A 26,815-nucleotide genomic window follows, 5' to 3' on the forward strand; every position below is an offset into this window, starting at 1 on the left:
GCTGGGGATTGTGGGTATACTCCCTTTTGGATTTTGGAGCTCCATGGATTTGTGTTTTGAGCTCTCTGAGTTTCTTTGAGCAAATTTCTGATTCAAACTGGGTTTGGAGTCATGACAGAAACTAGACTGGGTTCAGCAATGGATTTGATCTGGGAATTAACTGGCTTGAATCCAGTTAGAGGCCTCTTACATCTGACTGGGTCGGAAAGGATCTGGTAGTAAGCAGTAATATTGCAGGGGGTATAAAATTTGGCTTTTGAAAATTCACAGGGATTTTTGTGTTATACCACTTTGTTTCACGTTTCTTGCATACTTAGGTAGGAAAAATTATTGGCTAAATTAATCAAGAGAATCTGAGCATAAAGCCAATATTTTAGGTAAAATGAGATCCTTAATTTCTAGAAAACTGAGTTCCTTCTGGTTTATACTTTAGGCCCGGGAAGCAGCAAAATCTTACAGAAATGGCAAAATCTTACTAAAGATAACTTATAGTGGAACATTCCGAATGAACAACAATGCATTGAAGTACACTTAAAAATGAAGGCTCTCAGTAAAGTTCCTTTTGGCTAAGAATGGGTTTAGTACTACAGCATGTCAACTGCTATTCTCTTTGGAATAATCTGCCTTGCATTCTTTGCTGATGGCTGTGGGTGACAGGATTAGGCACATACAAGATTGTGGGACATGGGGAGTTTTTTCCTCTCTAAAAGGGGAAACTTGAGAGCTGATGGGACTGCTGGAAAAGATTCCTTTGATACCGAGAAGCAGTTGCCTGAACTTTTTAGTGTTGCTGCAATGGGTGGGTCTTTCTCTGGCCTCCCTGAGCAGCTCACCTTCCCCACCCTTTCACAGGCAATGCTTTTCTCTCTCTACTTTTCATGTCTTATATTTTCTATTACTCAGGGTGACTATCTTGCCCAGAGACCACATGTTGAAACTCCTGGTTGGAGGTTGGATTAACGATCATGGGGCCTAACCAGGGGCAAGTTTGAGCCTTGCCAGTTTGACATTGGGTGCTAATCAGAATGTCTGTGTTTTGTCACATGTATTTTACTCTGGGCAGAGCAAAAAAAGATACTTTTCCTTTATTATACAGCTTGGTCCCAGTGCAATGGTGCAGAGAACTGAGTCACTAGGACCACTCAGGGAAAGGAACCCAGAAACCTAGCATGCTGGCAAAAGGGTAAGAATTTCTTACCAGTCAGATTTCTTGCTACTTTCTCTCTGTGCAAATGGTTGAATGGATGGTAAAAAATTACTGTTTATCTCCATCTTGTTTTACGTCCTTGGGAGCCTGACCTTGTAACCACATGACAATACTTTCTCTTGGTCTCTGCCTTCCAGAGAACAGGAATTTTAGGGTTTATGTCATAGTTAGCTCTAAAAATTATCTTGAGTAGTTAAAAGCCTTTGCAAGCTCAAAATTAATGACTGTAGATTCCTTCTGGGAAGGGCAATGGAGATTACCCTCTGCTGTAGCTCAGTAGCTAAGGTTTCTCCTTTTCACACTGGTATTCTGGGTTCAATTCCCTGCTTAGGCAGTAAGTCCCTTTTGGTTTAATATCTGCAGGACCTTGTTTAGCCTCTTCTCCTCCACGGACTATCTTAAATTTTCTTTTCTCTGAGCACCTGGGAGGTTACCTTTGGTAAAGTTCAAAGGCCAGAAATATTGGCCACTTGGCCTGGCTAAGATCGAGTAATAAAAAATATTAAAAAGACTTTATTACAGTGCTATGGTTAAAAGTCAGCTTAATTAAAAGCAGATATTCAAGCTCTAACAGCCTGGACACCTTGGGAAAAACAGGAGGCACCAGAAACTCCTTTCCTGGCCCTATTCTTCCAAGGGCTCCACCCTAAAGCCAATAACCAATTAAGAAGCTTAAAAACTGGCAAACAAAAAATCTTACAACTACTGTAGTAATCTTCTGTCTGTGTAATTATATATGTGTTGTGTGTAATGTTTATGTAAAAGAGCTCTAATTAATTGGCTTAAACAAAAATAAATGCTTAAATCAAATATTTTAAAAGCAAAATAAAAACAGCTTTAAAGATTATTGATAAAATAAAGACATTTTGTCTAAATTATGCAGATCAGATATTAGGTTTGAAAATGCTTTAAAGTCATAAACTGTTTTGACTTTTGAAAATTGTTCAATTTATTTTGGAGACATTACATTCTAAATAGGCCTGGGGATGTATGGAATTAACCATGCTCACTAGCTATGCAAAGAAGGTTATAAAGAAAAGAGATTTTATATAAGAAAGGATGTTGTATGGTAAATTCTTGTCCTAAAGTAAAATGACTGAGTGAGTGTTTAAAAAGAGGGGTGTTTAGGGCAAATCAGAAAGTCTAAACATGTTGTACATGGTCTGTGTAAGTCGTGAAAGAATTTATGAAAAGGTATTTTTGCCAGAAATGTTGTACAATTTAAAATTAGACCTCCTAAATGCTTCATAAAGTGCCACTATGACTCTTAACTGTACAGTTTGCCTGTTTTACAGCTAGGTAAGGCCTGGTACACGTGGAGTTAGATGCTGGAAAGAGTCAGATCTTATCTGCATTTCCGTCTAGGTCCTAGGCTCCACACCTAGTACACAATTAAAATCCCTTACTTACCAAGGTTTTCGCCAAAAGTAAAAGTTGCTAAGAATTAACACTGTAATATGTAATTGAGACTACTGAAAAAATAAGTTTACATACAAGGTATGTAAGGAGAATAAAGTGTGTTTTCATAAGAGATTATAAAAAGGTATAGAATGTAAATTTCTGCCTAGGTTAGAGGGTTAAAGGATTGTTTTAAATTAAATAAAGCTAAAGATTTGAACAAGTTGTGGAAGGTTTATAAAAAATTAATTGTAAAAAATTCTATGTGTGGACATATTGGCTAAAGTTAAAATGGCATTATTCAGTTTTTTCCATAAATTGGACATTGGAATAAAAGCACAACAGAGTTTTATTAAAACATTGTTCTGCTCTGAGAAAAAAAAAAATTTAAAGGGTTATAAAAGGTTTATAAAAATCTTACCTTGTGGTCAAACTAATTAAAACTGAATAGGTTTATAAAATGTTATTTAAAAACTAGCTTTAACATCAAAAACACACTAATGGAAACATAAAATTTGGTTTTCTCTTTTAAAAAGTATTTTCTGTAATATCAAAAGACAAAGGTTTTTGTTTATCTTTTAAGTAACTACAAAGGACAAAATGGGGAAGGGAAAGAAAGGAGACAGAGTCAGTTGTCCTCATGCTATCTTCCTTGGGTCTTGTTTGGAAAGCTGAGTCTCCTCTTTATCAGAATAAGGTTTTTTCCTTTAAAAAATTTTTGAGTTATCATTTTGCTAAATAAATGACTTATGGTACCCTAAGATTTTATTTTGTAATATCCAATGTTTTAAACCTTTGGTACTTAACAAACCTTTCAAAATCAAGCTCTAGATTATCATGCTAAATCAGCCAATACTAAAACTGTTTAAATACACAATTTGAATGAACTCCATGGTCTAAGTCAAATTACCTCTGCTAACCCATTAGTTATCTGTGCTATGCACCTAAATTGGAGAAACAATTGGAATGCAGAAGGACATAAGTCCGATGTTAAGCATGGACTCATGAATAACCAGGATGGCCACCCTGTCTTTCCTGAGTCCTTAAAGCTTTTGTTATTAAATGTTCTGCATTACGTGAATCGTCAAGAAAAAAAAATAATCCAAATTGAATATATTGATGTGGTTACTTATAAATTGCAGAAATAATTTAAAACCAGTGTTTGGTTCCACATTTCTGGGAAGACAATCAAAGCTTCAGATACATTTGGCTACCTGATAGGCCATTTAAACATTTATAAAGGGATTTCATTCAATTGTCATTTTCAATTCATGTTTTCTGGTTGTATAAAAGCTTTCCCATGCAAGAGGGCTGATGTTATAACAGTAGATTATTATGCTACTGTGTATTTTCACCAAGTAAATAAAGCTTTTTAATGGTTCACTGAGGACAATTTCTTCACAATCTGGAGCCCGAAGATTGGATCTTCTGAGAACATCAGAGAAAGACTGTACTTGCCATCCACTTTACAGCAAAACTTTGGAGCCTTGAACCTTGGGTTCATAATCTCATAACTGAGATGGCTCCCTCCACACTCCTGGAACTGTACACCCATTGGAACCCTTAAGGTAAAACTAACCAGGAAAGTTTATCCCCAGAAGAAGATAACATGCTTGATGTGAACAGCTTTCCCCAAGATCACCGATCAAGACTTCTACTATCACAAGACTCTTATATTTGAATATTTTTTCCTTGTTTATGCCTGTATGAACAATAGAAATGAAAAGGGGGTCTATTATGTGCACTTATAGGATATACTTTTATTTGTGAAAGATTTTGCAGCCAACATTCTACATGAATAACCATATACTTTAATAGATAAAAGATGAAGGTCCAATGTAGGTGAGAAACTTTGCTGGTACATGTGTTGCCTCATAATCAGTCAAAACTCCTCTTAACCCACATCATGGATGAAAGAGAACATTGCCAGGAGGCCTTCACTCTTCTAGAAGGACATCATTTGTTATGTCCTTTGTCCATGGTTTAGAAAAAAAGAGGCAATGTCACCCACACAATAGGCTTTACAGAAAATTCTACTTTAAAGGCTATCATTACACAACAGACTTTAAATTCTCTTGTGAAAATTATGCTAAATAATAGAATTGGCTAAACAGAAAAGTACCTGTGCAGCTGCTGACACTCGTGGCCTGTGGAAAAATACATCAAATGTAGATTATAAAAATTCAGTTGTAGAGGATTAATGAAAAGGCCACTTAGTCAAGCAAGTAGACTCTTCATCTAGCTCATTCTTTACTTATTTAATTTTAGGTGGTTTGGTTTATGGGGAACCTGGGTAAGGAGCATACTCCAAACTCTTGGTATTATTTTCTGAATAGTCATAATAATAGTCTCCCTGGTGTGCTGTATTATCTCAAAGGATTTAAATGTTTTCATGCAGCCATCTCTAAAACGTCAAATGGTCTCTCTTCAACTGGAATCACAAAAGCTGAAAGAAATGTGTGACCATGATAACACCATAACCTATGAATGACGTGCTGAGACCAGAAACCCAAAATGATGGTAACTGAGAGTGGCACTAAGGCCCTAAGTTTTGGTCACACTCTCACCTATGTAAGAACCTGGCCAAAAAGAGGAAATTTTTTTAAACAAAATTATAGGAGGCCGTTATTTTGGACTGAGCTTATGCGCTAGGCCCTAACAAACCAAACCAAACTAAAATGGAGTCACTTGTGCTAAATGTGACATAATCAAGCTAAGGCTTTAAGAAAACACATAGATCCTAAAACAGACCAGGTTTTTTCTCCTGTAAACATCATGTTCCAGTATAAGGAGGTATCCTCTACTCAGTCCTTATTCCCTCATTGCAAAACGCACTGTTCTACTTTTCCAGTGGGTTTCAAAACCATATAAGTACATATACCATAGTGATAGTAACATCAGTGATGGAGATTTTGGTCAATCTCTCAAAATTGAGAAAATGACCGAAAGGGGGGAATTGTTAAACCAAACTAAATATGGCCTGAGAAGGACTCCGTACTTCTATATTTGAGTGCTTGTGGATGAATTGTAACCTAGCTTAATAGTCAGGCAAAATTGAAAACCAAACTTAATAGTATGCCCCTGTAACAATGGCTGAGTGTTGGCCAATCCCAGGAGTCTTACTTCAACTACTCATAGACTGCTGAATGTTCAAACTGCGTTCAAATAAGGCAAACATTGAGCTTTAACCAATCTCACTGTTTCTGTACCTCACTTCCAATTCCTGTATGTCACTTTACCTTGTTTGCCTATAAATTTGTTCTGACCACGAGGCATCCCTGGAGTCTCTGTGAATCTGCTGTGATTCTCGGGGCTGCCCAATTTGCGAATCATTCATTGCTCAGTTAAACTCTTTTAAATTTAATTCGGCTGAAGTTTTTATTTTATCAACATAAATGTTTATAAATCAAACATTAGTAGGCTTTTGTTGTACTTTGAGTCATGCCAGTTATTACGTGTGAGACCTTGATTAAGTTACTTCACCCTCTCTAGGTTTCAGCTTTATCATTTGTAGAAAAAGCAATTGTAAAAAATCTTATAATGTAACAACCAAGTGAGACAGGCAGGTGGGAGGGGTCCCTGGAGAAACACCAACCAGCCTGCCCACTGAGGTAGAGCCTCGGGAAGTTCACGACGTTTGCAGCAGGGAAGAGCCTGGCCCTTCCTCTTCTTGTGTGGACTCTGGGATTCGAACTGCTGGGCTAGAAGCACTCTAGCAGGGGCTCCGACTTTGCAGAGGATCCCTGTTTCCCCTTTTTTCCTTTTCACTCAATAAAACCCTGCTTCACTCACCCTTCAAACCGTCTGCGAGTCTAAATTTTTGTGGCCCTGGGACAGACAAGAACCCCGTTTTTAGCCGTACTAAGGAAAAGTCCTGTGACACAAGTAATTAGTAAAAGGAAATAACAAAAAGTTCCCAGGTAAAAGGATTATTCAAAATATTGAGATTACATTCATTAATTCCAATAATTTAGTGTTTCAATTATCTTTCAATCTTTCTGATAAGAAGTAGGTTTCAATTAGGTGCTCCCATGTGGTTAACATCTCGCTGTCTTTCTAACACTTGCTAATCTTCCTTTTCAGCGAGTGAGAGCAAGCTTCAGCTCAGTGCCTCCAGCAGAAAATGGTCTCCAGCTAAAACTTAATGTTGTTTTGTGGTCATATTTATTTTTATCACTATGTTCTGTTTATAGGAAGAGATACTGCCTTTCCACTTACTATAGTGACCAAGTTTCCTTTTAAAAAATTATCCAAATATAAAAAGTGAGTCAAATTCTAGAAAATACTAATTAAATAATACAGCCGATTATTACATATAGCAAATATCACAAAGGTGATTCTAGAATGATTAAAGTTTGGGAAACAATGGATTATGTGATTGAGGCAGAGACTGGTTAGGTGTTCATCAAATTCATTTCCTTTTATTGGACACATAGGAAGATTACATTTTCCAGCCTCCGTTGCAGTAAGGTTGAGGCTAGGTGACTAAGTTCTGTTCTATGGAATGTAGGTGGAAGTGTTGTGTATCACTTCCAGTTCTGGCTCACAAAACATCCCATGGGTTCCTTTGCAAAGTAGCTAGTGTAGTGGCTCTAGAGGATGGTGAAACCAACTGATGCATGGAGGCTAAATTCCTGAGTCCCCATTTGGAGGAGAGCTGCCAGGAACATCTGAATTGGACCTTGCACAAAAGAGAAACTTTTACTCTATTAAGTCACTGAGACTTGGGGATTATTTGTTAGAGCTACAGCAGTTAACCAACCCTGATTAACACAGCAATCCATGAGGACTTCACTACTTAGCACAGTGACCTGTGCGTAGTAAGTGCTTAGTAAACGATTGTTGAATAAATTAATTTTGCTCTCATTTTAATCTGTCTTTACTCACAATTGTCTGTTGATAACGTTATTAGGTATAGGATTTAGGTTTCAGCACAAATCTCAACCCTTGTTTTATGACACATCAGACAGCTCCAGTAATGTTAAATGACCTTAGCATTTTCAAAATAAAATGAGTTTGAATTACTGTTTTAGAAAACATGCCAATGATACTTTCAGGACTGGGGTAAGCGGGGTTGAAAATAGGGTACCCTGTTACTCAAAAGATTTGAAATCTCTGCCTTAGAATATGATTATGAATTCAGTGTTTTGGCAAAGTTTTAAAGACATCAAATGATTTAGAGTCTACTCTAGACTAGATTATTCCTCTGTCCCCAGAGGGAACTGTTTTACACGCTTGCAGATATGATAGTTGTTTGTATTTTATAAAATAACAACAACAGCAAGCAAGGTGGGGTTTTCCTTAGGTATTGTATTCTAAGGTCTTAGAACTTTCACATTCAGGAAACTCTTCTTTGGGGAGGATCAAATAAAATAGTATATGCTAAAGTCCTTTGCAAAACATTAAAGTACTATACAACTATAACATGATTGTTAGCCATTGTTCTACCATTAAAGCCCATTTCCTTCTCTTTTGCTCTCTTAATCAGGTAACGTAATTTTCTTTACTGATCAGCCACTTAAAAGAACACCACTTGAAAGGCAAATTAGCAATATCTACATTAGCGACAGAGTGAGACTCCGTCTCAAAAAAAAAAAAAAAGAAATATCTACATTATAGATGTACGTATCTAAGTACTTGAATTAGATGAATGTTACGTTCCTGGAATAAGTAATATAAATTAAAATGGGAAAATCAAGGCTAATTTTTCTATAGAAAATATGTCATTGGCTGGGCGCAGTGGCTCACGCCTGTAATCCCAGCACTTTGGAAGGCCTAGGCGGGCGGATCACGAGGTCAGGAGATGGAGACCATCCTGGCTAACGCGGTGAAACCCCGTCTCTACCAAAAATACAAAAAATTAGCCAGGCGTGGTGGCGGGCGCCTGTAGTCCTAGCTACTCCGGAGGCTGAGGCAGGAGAATGGCTGAACCCGGGAGGTGGAGCTTGCAGTGAGCCGAGATGGCGCCACTGCACTCCAGCCTGGGAGACAGCGAGACTCTGTCTCAAAAAAAAAAAAAAAAAAAGAGAAAGAAAGAAAAAGAAAAAAAGAAAAGAAAATATGTCATTGGAGGTAGTATGGTAGAGTCATTTTCTAATCCAGAGCTTCGTTTTCCTCATTTGTAATGTGGGAGAAATAATAGTACCTATTGGGTAGTGCTCTTGTCATGGTTGAATGAGATAATGTATGTGGTATACATTGCACATGTGAGGTGCATAACCTGTGCTCAATAAACAGTAGCTCTGACATTATTATGATGATCATCTGCACAGACTCTGGAGCCAGACTGCTTGAGTTCAAGTCCTGGCTCTGCCATGTACTAGCTGGGTAATCCTAGAAAAGCGATTTCATATCTCTGTGCTTTACTTCTTTCAGCTGTAAAATGGGGGAGATAATACCAGGGCCTACCTTATAAGGTTGTTGTGAGGATGAAATGAGACAACATATGTAAAATGCTTAGAAAAGGGAGCCTGGCACATCAGGAGAGCTCAATAAATAGTAGCTATTATTCTTGTCTATGAGAAACCATTCTGGAAGGTGAGAAAAGTGTTGCTTTTGTGTGCTGCCTGATGCTCACAACCTTCTCCACTTCATTCAGCAGAGACTTTGGTAGCTGGATTAGAGAATTCTTTTTCATCCTAAATCCTGCCATTCCCCTAGGGGGTGTCATAATTGACATGGACAGGCAGAACACCACTCTGACCTCTCAGTTCTTTGACCCCTTAAACTTCAGAGGTCTTTACTTGCACACCACTTCAGCTACCTACTCCCATGGAAAGGAATATTCTTAACTCTGAAGATGGAGGGTTGCAGAGAAGAATCCGAACCAACAGGCCTTGCTAAGTATCCCCCAGTTTATTACCATTAGATTATACCCACTTTGTTCAGTTCTGTTTCTCTATGATTATCCTCTTCTTCATCAAATCTAGCATAGAAATCCACACGTTTCTAAAAAATACACAAGTTTAATTGTTCCTTCAGGTCTTTGTTTCCTTAGGAAAGCTCCTGTGTCACATAAAATGTATATTAAATACACGTGTATGCTTTTCTCTGGTCAATCTGTCTTTTGTTATAGGGGCCATTAACCTAGGATAGGGAAGAAAAAGATATTTTTCCTCCCCTACACTAGGGACTGAATGTTTTGTGCTTCTAAAGTTTATATTTTGAAGCCCCTATCCCCAGTGTGATGGTATTTAGAGGTGGGGCCCTTGGGAATTAATTAGGTTTAGATGATGTCATGAGGGTGGAGCCCCCATGATGAGATTAGTCCCTTTATAAGAAGAGGAAGAGACATGAGGTCTTTCTTTCTCTCCACATGTACACACCAAGGACAGGCCATATGAGGACATAATGAGAAGATGGCCATTTGCCAACGAGAAAGTGAGCCCTCACCAGACATCAAATCTGTCAGCCTTGATCCTGGACTTTCCAGCCTCCAGATCTTTGAGAAATAAATGTTTTGACTAAGCCGCCTGTGTTTCCCCCATCATTTATTCCTTTCCTCCTGTGATAGTAGAGCAGTGTCTCTCCTCCCTTCTAAAGTTAATTTCTTCATCTGTCTGATCCCCATTTTCTTCATCTTCTATTCACTCACCTATGACAAGTGCTTTCTGTCTGTTTCTACTAGCTTTGTATCAGCAGCATCAAAACGTGTTCAAGTCATTCAAGCCTTTAAAAATAAACAAATCAACAAGAAAATTTTATTGACCCAAGGTCCCCTTCTGTCTACTGCCTTAGCTATTTCTCCCTATTCACAACCAAACCTCTTGAGAGTTGTCTCCTCCTTGATCTCCTCTTCCTCACCTTTGAGCACTCCACTGGAGATGCTCTCATCAAGGTCATGGGCAGCCTCACTGCTGGTAAACCCTGTGGACATTTTTAATCTATATCTTACCATACCTCTCTGCAGCCTCTGACCACTTGCTTTTGGAAATTCTATTTTGCTTGGCTTCTGTGATAACCACCCTATCTGGGTTTCTTTCTTCATCTCTTCTTTCTTCTCTTTGTATAGCCCTCTTCCTCTGGCTGCCCCCTAAATGTTTGTGGTTCTTGGGAATCTGTTTAGGTCTCTTCTCATTCTACACACTCTCTTAAGGTAATCTCTCCTGCTCCTATGACTAATAATTCTCCTTCAGATCTGTTTCTTCATCAGATATATTGAGTTCAGACATATATATATATATATATATATATATATATACCTATCTGTCATTTACACTGAATATCTGATAGACATCCAACTCAACATGTACAAAATTGAATGCATCACCCAACTCCCCCAACGTTTCCTCAAACTTCTGTGTTAATAATTGCCCACATCAGAAACCTTGGTTCAGAATTGTACCTCTTCCCTTCCCTCATCCTCTCTTCAACAGGTCCTGACATTTTTACCTGAAGAGGCAGTAGAATATAGTGGTTAAGATCAAGCACCTGCTGCTAGTTGAGGGATCTTGGATAAGTTACTTAATCCCTCTGAGGCTCAGTTTCCTCTGCAGTGACCATGTTATGGGGTTGTGTGGATCAGGTGAGATAAAGCATGTGAAGTGCATGCTATAGAGCCTGACAAAAAATAAACACTAGCTATTGTTATTCATTACATCTTTATATTCTCTGCTCTGGTCTGAGTGTTTGTGTTCCCCAAAATTTATATTTTGAATCCTAATCACCAAAAGGCTGGTATTAGGAGATGGGGCCTTTGGCAAGTGATTAAATCGTGAGGACTCTGCCTTCATTAAAACGGGATTAGTACCCTTATCAAGGATGCCTGAGATAAATCCTTGCCCTTTCCATCATGTGAGGACATGACAAGAAGGTGCCATCTATGAACCAGAAAACAGGCTCTCACCAGACACTGAATCTGCTGGCACCTTGATCTTGGACTTCCCAGCCTCCAGAATTGGGGAAATAAATGTCTGTTATCTCTAAGCTGCTCAGCTTATGGTATTTTGTTAGAACAGCCTGAATGGATTAAGATAATCTCTCCAATCTGTATACTTCTCTGTATCCTCCAATGCCACTCTTCTAGTTTAGGCCACCTTCATTGCTTACCTGCACTATGGTAATAGTCCTCTGGCTGATTACTCTGCCTCTCTTCTGGTCCTCTATCAATCTAACTTCCAAAGTGTAGCCAGAATATATTTCTGAAATGCAAGTTAGATAATATCTCTTCCCTGCTGAAAGCCATTCAATGACTCCTCACTGTTCTCAGAACAAAAAGTCCAAATGCCTGAACTTCTCCAGTTTTATGTGTACATACAACATCCCTCTTTCTTATCAGGGTCTTTTCACATCCTTTGAGTAAACAACCTTTCTCCACTCTTACTCCCCCCTATTTGCCTGATGACTCTTAATAATCTTTTAAATCTCAGTTTAGACATCCCTTCTTCCCTTCCTGGCCACTTGAGACATATTAGGCACCTTTCTGTACTCCCATAATGCCTCCGGGTCTTTCACTCCTTTGTCCACCTGTTGTGCTGAATTAGCATGGCCTATTTATATGCCTATCTCTCTAAAACTCGAAGTCCCTGAGGGCAGGGAGTATGCTTTCTCCATCACTACATTTTCAGTGCTTAGCACAATTCTTTGCTCATTGTAAATATTCAATAAATATTTGCTGGATGAATAAAATATTATCTAAAGGGCAACAGCTTAATTTAATCTATAAATAAATAATGTCATGTACCAGAACTTCTCATTCAACTATAAGTCACTCACCTGTTCATCTTAAAGCTTTTAAAAGCATATGCAAATCAATGTAAGAAGGCAATGTTAAAAAGATGTTCCTTCCTCTCCTAAAGAAGTTTTCTCATTGGCCACCAGTTGTCACTTTTGTACCAACGCCCCCCTCCCCCCAAAACACGAATATTGTTTTCTGGTTGTAAATATCAGACCCTAAATGACAGAAATTCAGTACCTAGCACAGTACTCAGGGAGAACTGTCATTTGGGCTCTGGAGCCAGAGAGAGTCTGTTGTTCCAGAGTACATTTAAAGCAAACTATCATAATGACATAATTTATGCACTGCTTGCTATTAAAATGCTGTAAGAAATGTCATGGGTGTAGTGGTTGAACCCTGGAAGAGAAGTCAGAGTAAAGTGAACTGCTGCAAAGTGAAGATGGGCTAGCCCATTCCCCCCATAAAAAGGAAAACGTTGATTGCTTCCATCTCCTTGCTTTGGTCATCGCAATGTGATTGGTGGGATATATATTTGTCTGACTTTTTTTCTGTCTCTCCACTGTCTTTTGAAAAACGTTTTCCTACCACCTCAGGAGTAGGAAAAATACTGAAAGCCAAGATTTTACAGGCCATACTGTGAAATTGGACATGTTTGTGATGTTTCATGCTTAGAGTATTTCCATTAAAGCTTGGTGAACTCATAACATATTTTTGTCTGTTGTGACATTATTTTGTATTTCAAAACTCTTACAAAATAATACATGAGACACAGACTGTAGCTAAGAACTGGAAGAATCTTGGCCACATTTCAGAGAAGGGCCACCCAGCCAGAAGTGTTCTAGGACTTGGGATCTGAACTGGACAGCTGGGATGTATGAATTCCCAGCGCCCATGCCAGTTGGCCAGTTGGCCCTTAAAGGCTGAGCTGTAACTATACATAGCTGAGAAGGATGTGTGTGTGTGTGTGTGTGTGTGTGTGTGTGTGTGTGTGTGAAGAAAAATGTACGCTGATAAAAAGAACTCTCAGACAGCTATTGCCTCAAATTGTCAAGCCCTCATTTCTTTCAACAAACATTGTATGCTTTCTTTATACTATGAAAGACACTGGATTTCCTTCATTTCATTTTGTTTATTTGTTTATTTTTTGAGATGGACTCTTGATCTGTTGCCCAGGCTGGAGTGCAGTAGCACAATCTTGGCTCACTGCAATCTCCACCTACCAGTTCAAGAGATTCTCTCGCCTCAGCTTCCCGAGTAGCTGGGACTACAAGTGCATGCCACCATGCCTGGCTAATTTTTGTACTTTTAACAGAGACAGGGTTTCACTATGTTGGCCAGGCTGGTCTCAAACTCCTGACTTCAGGTGATCTGCCCACCTCGGCCTCCCAAAGTACTGGGGTTACAGGAGTGAGCCACTGCACCCAGCCTGAATTTCTTTCATTAATCTGATATTTATAGCCAGAAAAATAATAATTGTGAATTTGTGTGTGTGTGTGTGTGTGTGTGTGTTCGTTCTGCAAAGCGGCCACTGGTGGTAAATAGAAAAACTCCTGGAACAGTTTGCCTCAGAATATATCCAAATAAACGTCAGATGGTGCATCCCTGATTCCTCCTCCTTTTGAAGGGTGATAAAATCAGGGCAGAAAGAATGGCTGTCTTCCTTTCAATCTCATATCTCAGTTGTAATTCATGTCATGCACTACTCAAGTTCTTTTCTGGAAAGAGTGTCGCTTGCTTCAAAACAGAAGTTTAGAGATCCAGAACTGCTCAACAGCTGTGAAATTGCATCTCTTACTCCTATCTATTCCAGCATCACAGACAGGGCAAAGCAGTGCCGAGTACGTCACAGGAAATAACCCTGTTCCTGGGAAGGGAGTCCAGTCCATGGGCTGGTGGAAAATGTGCTCTATCCTGGTGATACATTTTTTAGTCTTAGAGAAAAATATCCTATTTTATGCCAAAATAAATTTAAGAGCTTAACATTATTGGAAGTCAAGGTTACATATGGCTTTTGAAATCCAAATCACAGCAGGACTATTAGAACATTCAAGAAAATGTGGATCCATTATAGACTATATTTTCTGAACATTATTTTCCAAGGTTCTGTTGCAGATTTGTTTTATTATTACTATTTTTTTAGAGACAGGATCCTGCTCTATTGCCCATGTTGGAGTGCATTGGCACAATCACGGCTCACTGCAGCCTTGACCTCCTGGGTTCAAGCAGTCCTCCCACTTCAGCCTCTCAAGTAGCTGGGACTACAGGTGTGCACCACCATGACTAATTAAAAAAAAATTTTTTTTTTTTTTTTGTAGAGATAGGGTCTCATTATGTTGCCCAGGCTAGTCTCTAACTCCTGGCCTAAAGTGATTATCTTGCCACAGCCTCCTAAAGTGCTGGGATTACAAGCATGAGCCACTGTGCCTAGCTATTGCAGATTTAAATTCTGATGAAGGTCATTTATGGCTTGACCTGACCTCTGTTTAGCTGACTTTAAAAAGGTCTTCAGTGCATGAGGCATCTGTGTAACCTAGATCAGTGTTTATTGGCAGAGTTTCCTGAGCAGGGATGAAACCAGGTTGTGTGGTGCCTAAAGTATTTATAATTTTGGGAGAAGGAGGGGGCTCTCTAAGTAAAATAATACAAAAATATCTTACTTTTACAAATTTTACAATGACACATGACTATGTGAACACATTGCTAGGGCCCTTCCCAGTGATGGGTCCTGAAACTCAAGCTACATTAGCTTCATGGTAGGTAAATCTGCCTGTGTTCCCAGCATTCTGAAAGATGCTCACATGTTGACTAGAAAGGCTGTAGGGAAGGTGGAAAGAGAAATATTGGTGATGATGGAGGTCGCTGTATTAGAAACAAACAAACAAACCTTGAGTTGTTTAAATAAATTAGAAATCTTTGTAGTACATGAAGAAGCACTAAATTTCTGAAAATGTTGAAAGCAAGTTGGGCTCTACCCACAGGCAGTTCTGATTAGATCTGTTGTATGCTTTTGTTCTTCTAGTCTTCGAAATGCCTTTCTGTTTCTTTGTGATGCTCTATGGATAAAACTAGTATCCTGGAGCACTGACGCAATCCAAAAGCCATTTAAGAAAATCTACATCATTGAGATGGAATATATCCACACTAGTGTTCATCTCTGTGAATGCTGTTCTCCTCAGAACCCCAAGGATTCTACTTTCGACTGTTATTTGATTACCTAAAGGAGGGAAAATTGCTCATTCCTTAAAGCTTATTATTAACTGGCATTTTTAAAGGGTTAGAGAATTTAATGGTGTTACATGAATTCTGATTCATGAAGCTACTAAAATGGTGCCCTTTTAAAGTTTACAAGTAACCCATGAAGTGGCTATATACACTTTTTAAAGGTCAATATTCCGCAAATCATAACACAGTAAGCAGCTAATTATTTTGAAAAACTAGGGGAAATTTTCAAATATATTTACTGAATGTGTAATCTGTGCACTGCTGGTACCACCATTTTCCAGGAACAGGAGTTGTGTTGGGTTATTTAATCATGTAGCTTTTGTGGGAAGGAGCAATTTCTGGGGACAATTTCTTCCCTGAAAGGTTTCTAAAATATAAACGGCTGTTTCTCAAAAGAAACCTGCTGTATGAAAACCCAAACTTTATAAAATGGGCAACTTAGGGCGTGATCAATGACAAAACAAGTTATTCTTTTTTTAAAATGAGTAGTCCTGGGGTTTCTCTATTGTAGTTCAAATTTGGTAGGAAGAGGCTTCTTATAGCTATGGCCACCAGCTGGCTCTTGTCCTAGGAAAGCCTCTTCTTCGCCTCTCTTAGCCACAATTGCCTCTGGCACAATAAGGACTACTACCTCTTAGATTAGTTGTTTTGAGGATTTAATGAGATAATGTGTGGAAAAGTGACAGAGTGCCTGACATGTGACAGTTACTCCATGAATGCTTTTTGAATGTGCTGATTTGAAATATTTCTTTTAAAAACTTGTCTAAAAGGCAGGGTCTTGCTCTATTGCCCAGGATGGTCTTGAAGTCCTGGGCTCAAGCAGTCCTCTTGCCTCAGCCTCCCAAGTAGATGAGGACTAGACGTGCATGCCACCATGTCTGGCTACGTTTTTCTTGTAGAGACAGGGTCTTGCTATGTTGACTAGGCTGGTCTTGAACTCCTGGCCTCAAGTGATCCTCCTGCCTTGGCATCCCAAAATGCTGGGATTACAGGTGTGAGGCACTGTGCATATCCTTATTTTCTTTACTCATTTAAGCACTTGAATTTATCCACTTTTTCCTATCTCCACTGTCACCTTAGCTCAAGTCATCATCAATCTCTCACCTGTACTTAAAATTTTTTTTCCATTTAGGACAAATCTCATGTTTAATGTTTTCTTATGAAAACTTTAAAGCACACAGAAAGATAAAACAGTGTAATGAACACCCATGTATCTATCACTAGATTTAACCATTCTTAATTTTTTGACTATTTACTTCATTTTTTTAAAGTAAATTACCAAAATAAATGCCTCAATATGACTTTCTAAGAATTAGTTATTTTCCTACATAACCACAACGGTATTATCATATCTAACAAGTGACTAATAATTTCTTAATAATATCTAATGCTCAGTTCATATTCAGGCTTCCCTAATTGTCCTCAAAACATTGTTGAAAGGTGATCAAACCATGAAGAGCCCATCAAGGACCATGTATTGTAATTTCTTTTACTTTCTAGAACATTAGCCTCCAAATTACCCCCACTTGTTTTTAGCATTAAGTTTTTGAAAACAGCTAGTCAGTTGTCCTGAAGAATGTCTAACTTTTCTGCACTTTCTGATTGCTGCCTTGGGGTGGTGTTAAACTCGTTCCTCTAGCATCAGCATTTTCTGCAAACTGGAAGTTAGATCTAAAAGGATCAGCTGGATTAAGGCTGAATCTTTTAACCTTAAAATAAAATTTCTGCCTTAAAATATTAGGCAAGAATCCTTGTTGTGGGCTGAACTGTATTTCCCCGAAATTCATATGGTGAAGTCCTAACCCTAGTAACTTGGAATGTGATTGTATTTGGAGATAGGGCCTTTAAAGAGGTGATTAAGTTAAAATGAGGCTTTCAGGATGGACCCTAATCTGACTGGTATCCTTATGAGAAAAGAAGATTAGGACATAGAGAGACAACAGAGATGCATACACAGAGAGAAAAGGCCATGTGAGGACACAGTGAGAAGGTAGCTGTCCACGAGCCAAGGAGAGATGCCTCAGAAGACATCAACCCGACCAACACCTTGATCTTGGACTTTTAGCCTCCAGAACTTTGAGAAAATCAATTCTGGTTGTTAAAAAAACTCAGTCTGTAGAATTTTGTTATGGCAACCCTAGCAACCTCTTACAATCCTCATAGGTAAAGTTGTATGCTCATATTACATCCCATCAGAAGGTACATCATGTGTGATTGTCCCACCATTAGAGATCCAACCCTGATGGATCACTGAGGTCATGTGGGAACATCCTGATCTCTCCATTGGAAAGTTACACTTCTGCCTTGCAAGCAGGAGTTTGTTGGGCAATGCTTTGGCATCTTGCAAATATCAGATCTTCATGAATGTTTCAACCTCATGCTTTTAGCATAGCTTCCACTGATAATCTAGCCCAAAGCAATCATTTTATTATCGCCTGGACTACTTCAACAGCCTTCTCATTCATCTACTTCCTTTTAGTCCTACTCCCGGAGTCCTTACTAGCCTACATTGTGCCTTTGTATTAGTTAGAAAAAGAAACCCCCTTTGATTACACAAAACCCAAATCCTGGGCTAATGGCTGGATAAGAAGAGCTCAGGCTGCACTACAGCTTCCACTTACCCCTTAGTAAAGCCCCCTTTTGCATAAGCAGCCTGCAAAACCGCACGTGGCAGCCCTGCTTGCTCTGCTCCATTCCATTCTCCAAACAGCAGTCAGGGTGAACACCAGCAATATAATCACATCACTCACCTGCTTCAAGGCATTCCAAATCCCCACATTGAACCTAAAATGAAAAATCTGTAAATAACCTAAAATTAGGCCCTGCATGACCAACCACCATCCTGCTTATCTTCTAGCACTCTTGGCCTACCTCACTAAACTCCCGCCCCACCGTTCTCCTTGTAGTTTCTCAAATATGCTGCAATTCTTTTCACTCAAACTTGTCTTTCCTTCTTCTGAAGAGCTCTTGCCGCTCCTCCCCTTTTACCTCCTTTCTTCATCCTAGACCAGATTGGAGGTCTGGGTCTACTTGGCTCTCACAGTGCCCTGCTTTTTCTCTGTAGCACTTAGCACAACTGTAACTAAATAATTATGCATGTTATCATTTGTTTAATATCTGCTTCCCTAACTAGATTATAAGTTTCAGGAGATGGAGACTGTGTTTATATTGTTATCATTTTATCGTTAACAACTTACACTACCTAGAACATAGTAGATGCTAACTCAGTGTTTGTTGAATGAACTAATGACGGAAAGCAGCATGGCATGGTATACTGCAAAATGGGCATACTGATGTGGACTTCAGAGTGTTATCGGGAGGATTAGATCAAAGAGTACCTACATGCCTAACACACAGTAGGTGTTGAGCGCCTAAACTATTTATAGATTTGGTGAGGCATTTTTTGTTGAATGTATTAGTTAGAGGGGCGAAGCATGAGAAAATACTGTATTAGACATCGAAAAGTTATTTGGTATTGTCAACTGTGGCATAACGATATTTGTTCTGTCATGTACATAAAAGCTGTTTCTTCTGACAATAGAAGCTTCTATTAAACATAAACTCTTCTAGTCAATTTCCGGGTTCTCTGAGGGTACTTTATTTAAGGATCTCAGGAGTAGGCGTCATGTCTGTTGGCTGTTTCATGGTTGAAATATATTTTGGACGAATAAGATTCTAGTATGGGAGCTGATAGAATTTTTAAAAATCAAGATACTTAATAGTAGTTGAGTAAGAATCTAATTCCTATTTTAAGGTGTGATAAGAATCTTTGAGATATAGGTCAAAAACTTATAAACACAGATGTTCTATGTAACCCACTAATCATTACAGCCTAATGGAATCTGTAAAAAATTCTAGGAGATCAGGCTTGGGGGAGTCACAGCAGAATATGACTGATCTGCATGCCTTTATGAGGAGCCTTTAATCAAAGTTTGCAGTTGCCTGAGCTTTGAATCCCTCCCTCCAGCCGTCCAGTGATGCCACTCTGGTGGCGTTGACCTCAGGGTCATTCTTTTTTAAACAATTATGTTTAATTTGTGAATGCGATTTCCAAATGCAAAAGCTCCCCTGCCTTCCCCTGATTTCCCTCTGTGGAAGAATGTGTGAATTCACATGCATCCTGTCCTAACTGTGCAGGGGAAAATTCCAGTCAGGGGACATTGTCTCACATCCTAGATATCTGAGAGAATAATGAACTGATAACATAAAAGTAGATTTTCTAGCAATAGAGCTTCTCTTCTGAGTGTGAAAATTGCCAAAGTATCTTAGGTTATCATCTACTTTACTTCTGGGTTTTGTTTCTCTGACCAGATTGGGCTAAAAGTAAAACAGGAGGTGAAAGCCCTTACTTCTGTTTGTTAATCTTTCTTCTTCTATCTTTTTTTAAAGCAGTCCTCTTTTTTCTCCCTCTCTTTTGCCTCAATAGAAAGAAAAAAAAGTTTTGTCAGCACTCCTGTTTCTTTTGTTGTTTTCTTTTTCTCAGAAGTCTTTTTCTGCTTTTATCCTAATCCCAGTCATGCATGAGAGAACAGTTGTGCTCTGTTGTTTGGCTGTTCTGCTAGTTTTGAATCAGTGGGACTCCCTCTTTGTTCTCTTTATTTTCTGAACACAGAAAGGTAAAAGAGTAGAAATAGGGATTGGAACTCTTAAGAAGAGAAACCTATATTTATTTAGATTTAATTCATTTTTTGGGCCATGTCAGTAATAATTAAGGAGTTGCAGTGAATAGAACAGGGATCTCAGTTTCCTTACCTAGAACATTTTGTTTAACTGCTATCTCTGGAAATAATCTATTTTAACTACATGTTTCCAATTTCTACAATTGTTGGAATCTGCTTAATCATGTAATGTATGGCTGTTTCTTTCCCACTTGGGCTTGATGCATCGTAGCAGTTGCTTTATGATTCAAACACCACCTACCTGAAGTGACAGCTGCATGGGGTTTAGTATGAACTTCATGATAAGACCATTTTAAAATCACACAAGAAGATCTGGCTGCATCTACCTTTTTCCAGAGCATCAGAGAAGCTCCTGTAGTTTTTAATATTTGCATTTTAATTTTTGTGATTTTTAAAAGGCATTCAGAAGTGAGACTTGAACTTAGGATGAATATGTGAGGGCTTCATCCTTACAAAACAGCCCCTTTCTGATGTGGTTATCCAACACGGGCTTGCTACAGGTTGTCATGGTGATAGTGTAGGCCTGAAAATTTTCACAGGCTCAAACTATGAAGTTTTTGAAAACTGTTTTGATTAATTTTTCCTCCACTCCAACTTCTCTCTCACTTCAACTGTTTTCTCTTTTGTTTCACACTTGATTTATGGCAGGTTGCTGTCATTTAAATAGATGTGCATTTTGAAATTCCTCCTTTCTTTGCTAATGCAAAGAAAAAAATAACCCATGCAAGTCATGCTCAAAGAGTTGGTTATTGTTGCTTGCTGGATTTCGACTCTCTGTGGTTGTCGGGCCTAATTCAAAGTAATTCAGGCTCCACAGTGGGGGCAGTGCATAGCTCCACAGGAAATTATGATAGCAAAAGTCTTCCTGTCGAGCTCTGCACTTGGCACTACAAAGTGCCTCAGGCTGCAGCTACCTGAATAGGGTTGAATTAGACCAGACAACCGCATCATCCCACTTCTTAATCTATTAGAGCGATATACAAGTGGCAATTGTTGATTGCAAAAATGGGATTAAGAGGCTCTTCAAGTGAATTGATTTTCTTGTGAGAACAAAAAAAGGAAAGAGAAGCCTTCGTTTGAATCACACAGCCAGAAAGTTTCATGAATGGGTTCCACTCCAAATGTTAGAATTAAAGCAATCAGTGAGTCCCCATGGGGTGTGCAGGTGAGAGAAATAAACTGCTCTAAAATAGCAAATTACGTGCAAAACCCAAGTTTAAGGCATCTATCTGCATTGAAAGACTGCCCAGAATAAAGTAGCCACTGGAAAGCTGCCTAATAATGTGACACAGACAATGATTCGCAGTGGTTCCTTTGTAGATTTGCACACTAGTGTTGGCTTCAGCTGGAGTCAGGTGAGACTTGGACATTCTTCATGATTTAGTCTCTGCTTTGCCCCGATGACACTTCTTTCCCTCCCAGGTCAGCAGGTCCATGCTGTCTGTTGAAAAGTTTCCCTGTGGGCCAGGTCTCTTTTGAAGAGTCACTTAATGCCTAGGTTATTTTTTTCCTTTGAAATGTCCTTAAAGTTTTGACTTTGATTACTTTGGAAAATGTACGTAGATTCTTCCTAGTCAGATTAAAATTGTTTTACCTTTTCCAAAGTGTCATTCAGTTAGGAAGGACGTTTATCACAGTTGTGTCTCTTCTGATGGCCAAATGGTACAGGCAGGCCTCTGCTACAGGGTGATTGTACATGGCAGGACTTGAAAATATCAACTGTTGATTTAAACTCCTATGTTGCTCAAAGCTGCATAAACAACCGTAAAAAACCTCAAGTTGATGGAGAGACCATCAGGATCCTAAAAGAAAAGATATAAAAGATACACACATGAGCTCTCATTTTCTAATTTCTAAAATGATAACTAAGGGTCACTCTAATGTTGGTTGTTTTCTATGGCATATCATGCATCACAAATGTATCTAGAATGATCATTTATCTGGCAGCTTTAGCTGTCAGAAACACCAAGAGTGTGGAGAATAGAAATGACACCCTGATGCCAGCTGGGGAAAAGAAACTGACCAGAGCAGATGGGGTAAGCCTCCTATTACTTCTGCCTTTAGGACCATGTCCCATTCTAACCAGCAGCAAATAATTTGGAAAGCCCCAGCTCTTTGACAACACAATTGGCGACAAGCAGTTGAAATGTGTTAGAAGAGGCTCCTGTTTGGGAAGAGAAACATAACTCCAAGTGACAATGAACTCTCCACAGATCTGAGACTGCTCAGAAGAAAATCCTTGTTGATGAATGTAGGAAATGAAAGTGTCCGCCTTTCTCTCACCTATCAGCCTCAGGGATTAGGGGAGGATGCGGCGATCTCTCTCCCATCTTCAAAGGTTGCTTCAAAGATCCTTTGGAGAAATATGGCACAATTTAGACATTTGACATTCCTTATGCATACTGATGCTGTGACTTCAAAACCTCTACTGGCCAAGCTGGTTAGGGAGGTGTTATTTATTTACTTTTACCGGGAAATGTTGTTGTTGTTGTTGTTGTTTTCTCCTGCTTGTTTTGTTTTCTTAACCTGTAGAGGCAGTAGCCAAAGGACACATCAGAAACGGCATGATGGAGTTGTTACTGTGTTGTGAGTCTGGAAAGACTGCTGAATCTCAGGTCCTGACCCGCAGGGAGCACTATTTTTGGCAGTAATTTCTGAGGCAAGTTTGAGGGAAAGGGCAGAAATAAAAGGGAACCACAGCCAGAGGACCCTGTCCAGCCAGCAGCATATTGGCCGATGGTGTAGGTTTCTTCTGCTGTATTTGAGCAGCTCTCTGTTCAGTCTTTACCTTGGCAGGTGGAGTTTTTTTGTAAAGGGAAGCCTTGTTTAGACAACATTTGCACAGAAGCTTTGAATTCCCAAATTGTGAAACTCTCCAAAGAAGAAAGAACATGTGCATTTACATGAAAATATAATTGATAGATTTCATGTCCTCCTTTCCGTGCATATTCAAGTAATTCTCTTTCTGGGTGGATTTCACTTGCCACAGCCTTTATTTAAAACTTAATTCAGAGGAATCACAGTTTGTTAGGTCTTTTCTTTCCCTCTGGATTTTTCTCTAAACCTCGAAAGCAGAAGCATTAGCCTGCATGTAACATAGCAAGTATGGGATACAGTAAGTAATAATTGGATATTTATCATAATGTTGCTTTCCCGGAACACTATTCATTAACTGCCCCATATTTAATTATGCTGAAATTAGCACAGGGGAGTCTCTGGCTAGTGTATTTGCACATGCTATCAATTATGTCCTAATAAATTAATTTGCTTTTCAGGATTCACCAGAGGCACCGGTTGGGCCTCTGCGCTCCTGCTTGACTGTTCTGACTTTGAACAGGTTTATTCAGCTGCTGTCTGCTAAGCCCTACAGAAAAGCACAATGGCTGCTGATCGGCCTTTTATGGTTTATTGGAAACTGGTGGTCCGCACTGCAGCTCTGGTCAGTGATTAACCCGCGAGAAAACAAACTACACAAGGCTAAGTTGATGTTGGAGGAGGAATGAGCTCACTTCATTAAGGCTTGAAGAGGAAACCTTTTCTCCTTCAGTGCTTGTTCAAAACTTTTCAGGTCTCTATTTAATCACGTAATTCTCTCTAAGTAGCAAGAGAAGCCTGCTGCACAGCAAGTGGTCTTTTGCCACATGACAACTTAGAAAGATAAATTATATATAAATATCTTCATGGTTTTGTGTGGCGAGGAAACCAATTTTAGTATTACTCTGTGAAACTAATTTATTTGTTTCTTTATTAAAAGAAATAGCTGGGTCCACTCTGTGCTGTTTCATGTGCACAGAGGCCTTCATATTTCTCCTGGGCTTCTCTTTCTTTGATAGGGTTATTGAAAAATCAGGTGAAAGGTACCTCCCTTCCTGCCTACCCACTTCCCCATGATTCTAAACAAGGATTTGAAAGGGGCTGCAGAGGAAGAGAGTGAGGGAAAAGCCTCAAATAATACAGATTATTGCAAAATTGAAAAAAAAAAATCAATCTCTTTCCAGCTATGAGGTAGAACAGGATCTGCACAGCCTGGTTCTCTTTCAGGAAGTATTATATTTTCTGGCATCATCTAATCTCTCTCTCTCTCAACCAGCAACCTCAACCTTGTAGATGATGAGTAAAAATCATAACAAATATAGGTGCTTCAGTTCTGGTTTTGGCAATTTTTCACTCTGGGAAAAAAAAGATAATAAACAATTCAATAAAGACAGGCAATCGGTGAATGTCAAGGGATTTCAATGCAGCCTTCCAGTTCTGAATTTAAGGATGTAACTATCCCTGTGGTAATTTTGGGAATGTCTTACCCTATTCACTGATCCATTTTTCCTATTAGATCTAGGGATAGGTACTTGATTGTCTACCCTTCTCCCCCATTCACATACACACAGGCACTCTTAAGACATTGTTATGGGAAGAGGTTTAATTCATCAAGAAAATCCATAATGAATTTGTAGATTAAATATCAAGGAGAAAAGTCTCACAGAATCTCTATTATCATCAGATATGTGTATATCTTCAGAAAACTCACAATCACTGGAGAATAAATCAAGGAGAGGGAAAGGATTCTCCTGTGCCAGAAGCCAGAGCCTCTGAGCTGTGCACCGCTGGCTGCTTTTAACTGGGACCTTATTCATAAACCTTCCATAATCACTGATTTGCATCCCATTTACAATGAGTCTGCCAGCAGGACCGAGGTTCCAATTTTTTTTACATCTTTCATCCTCTGTTATATTATCTATACCTCATTCTCATCTCTCTTTGCATGCTTTCCCCTTCCCTTCTGCTGCAGTGAGAAGAGTTTTACAAACCTCTCTGGCTTTTTGGCAGAACAAAACTTTTGGTTCGGGTGCTCTTTCAATAATCTTTCTTTACCACTCTCCCCGCTTCACTTTATGCAGTGACTCCACTCCATCATTATCTCTTCCGTAGCCCCTCCAGTAACAACCGAAATGTGATTAACATCACCCACTTGCTGATTTATCAGGCAATTCCTATTTAACTGTTTGCTTTTCTCTTATAAATGTTACATTAGTGCTTCTCAAACTCTAATGTGCATCATGAATCACCTGAGGAATTGTGTTAACACAGGTTCTGATTCAATAGGTCTAGGATGGGGCCTGATATTCCGCATTTTTAATGAACTCCTTGGCGATGCTGATGTTGCTGGTCCCCCATAGTTTTGAACTGGATCTTCCCATCGACACTTTGAAAAGCAAAGTGTATTCGTAGTAATGCTGGATTGTTAGAGAATCACACACTTTAATCAAGGCACAAAAATTTGAACAATATTCTTGAGGATAGTTAAAAAGTGCCCTAGCATCAGGGCATATGTTAAAATCTCGATGTTAACTAGATTCCTTTGCCAGTGAACACACATGCTTTTCTATATTAAAAAAAAAATTAAACTCCATGATAACCACAGGCAAAGAAAATGGCAGTTTGTGCTGAAGTCTACAATTGGAGGAACAAAATGGAGCTCAACAAATGACCTATCATTAAAGGATTTTGAAATGTTAAAGAAATTTACTACTAAATCACATCTTGGTAGTAATGTTACTGTAAAGAAAGTGTTCTCAGCTGGGTGAATATTTTAGCTCTATAATGGCATTTTAAAAAGTCTTTTAATATTGCCATAGTATTTATTCCAATTCATTTCAGCTTCTACAATTTTCTGAGTATTGAGGTCTGTTAGAATGGATGCTGGACCAGTAGTATATCTTAATATAAACTGCTGTTTTCCCCTTTTTAATTCCTACGACCTTTAGGGAAAGATTTTCCACAACCTCTCATAGCATTATTTTTTGTAAAAATCAAAATCCTGATATTACTTATTTTTATTTTTAATTGACACATAATAATTTTATAGCTAAGCGATTTTTAAGAAACTTAGTCATTCTTACTGTAGGATGTTGTTACTGAAGTCTAACCATAGTAGTTTATGCTGCAATTTAGACCATTATTATTTTGTTTAGTCAACCACAAAATATTTATAACTTATCTACTATAAACCTGAGATAGTTCTAGGTACCATGGAAGAGAGGAAGAATTTTAAGATATGGAGGACAATGGAGTACAAACAGTTGTACAAAAGAATGAGGCATAGTCTATGAACTGATACAGTGTCATTTCCGGGATATATTATTAAGTGATAAGAGAAAATTGTAGCATATTAGCATGTTGCTTTTTGTATAACAACTAAGAAGAACACACACATCTCTATGACATATAGATAGATAGATGTAAATTGGTATGTTTACTTTTTCCTACAAAAACAAGTGGAGAAAGGCTAAGACAGAATCCATTGAGAGTTAGTAGAAACTGAGTAGATAGGACAGGAATAGAATAATGACTACTCTGATGATAACATTTTAGATAGTTTTGACTTTTTCCCTTTTTTCCTTTTGAAGTAAAAAGAGGTGGAAAAAAAAACAAGAGAGTTTTGACTTTTTAAACATGTAAATATTTTACATACTTTTAAATTCTAAAACAATGAAAAATCAAATATTAAAACTTAATACAAATAGAAACAAATGAACCTAAGTATCACATTTGTAACAAATGACAGAGAAAAGAAAATTCAAATTTCTTTCAATATTTTGAACACATATCTCTGCCTATGTATATCGTTGCTGGAAT

This window comes from Pongo abelii, chromosome X (assembly GCF_028885655.2).
Source record: "Pongo abelii isolate AG06213 chromosome X, NHGRI_mPonAbe1-v2.0_pri, whole genome shotgun sequence".
Taxonomy (NCBI): domain Eukaryota; kingdom Metazoa; phylum Chordata; class Mammalia; order Primates; family Hominidae; genus Pongo; species Pongo abelii.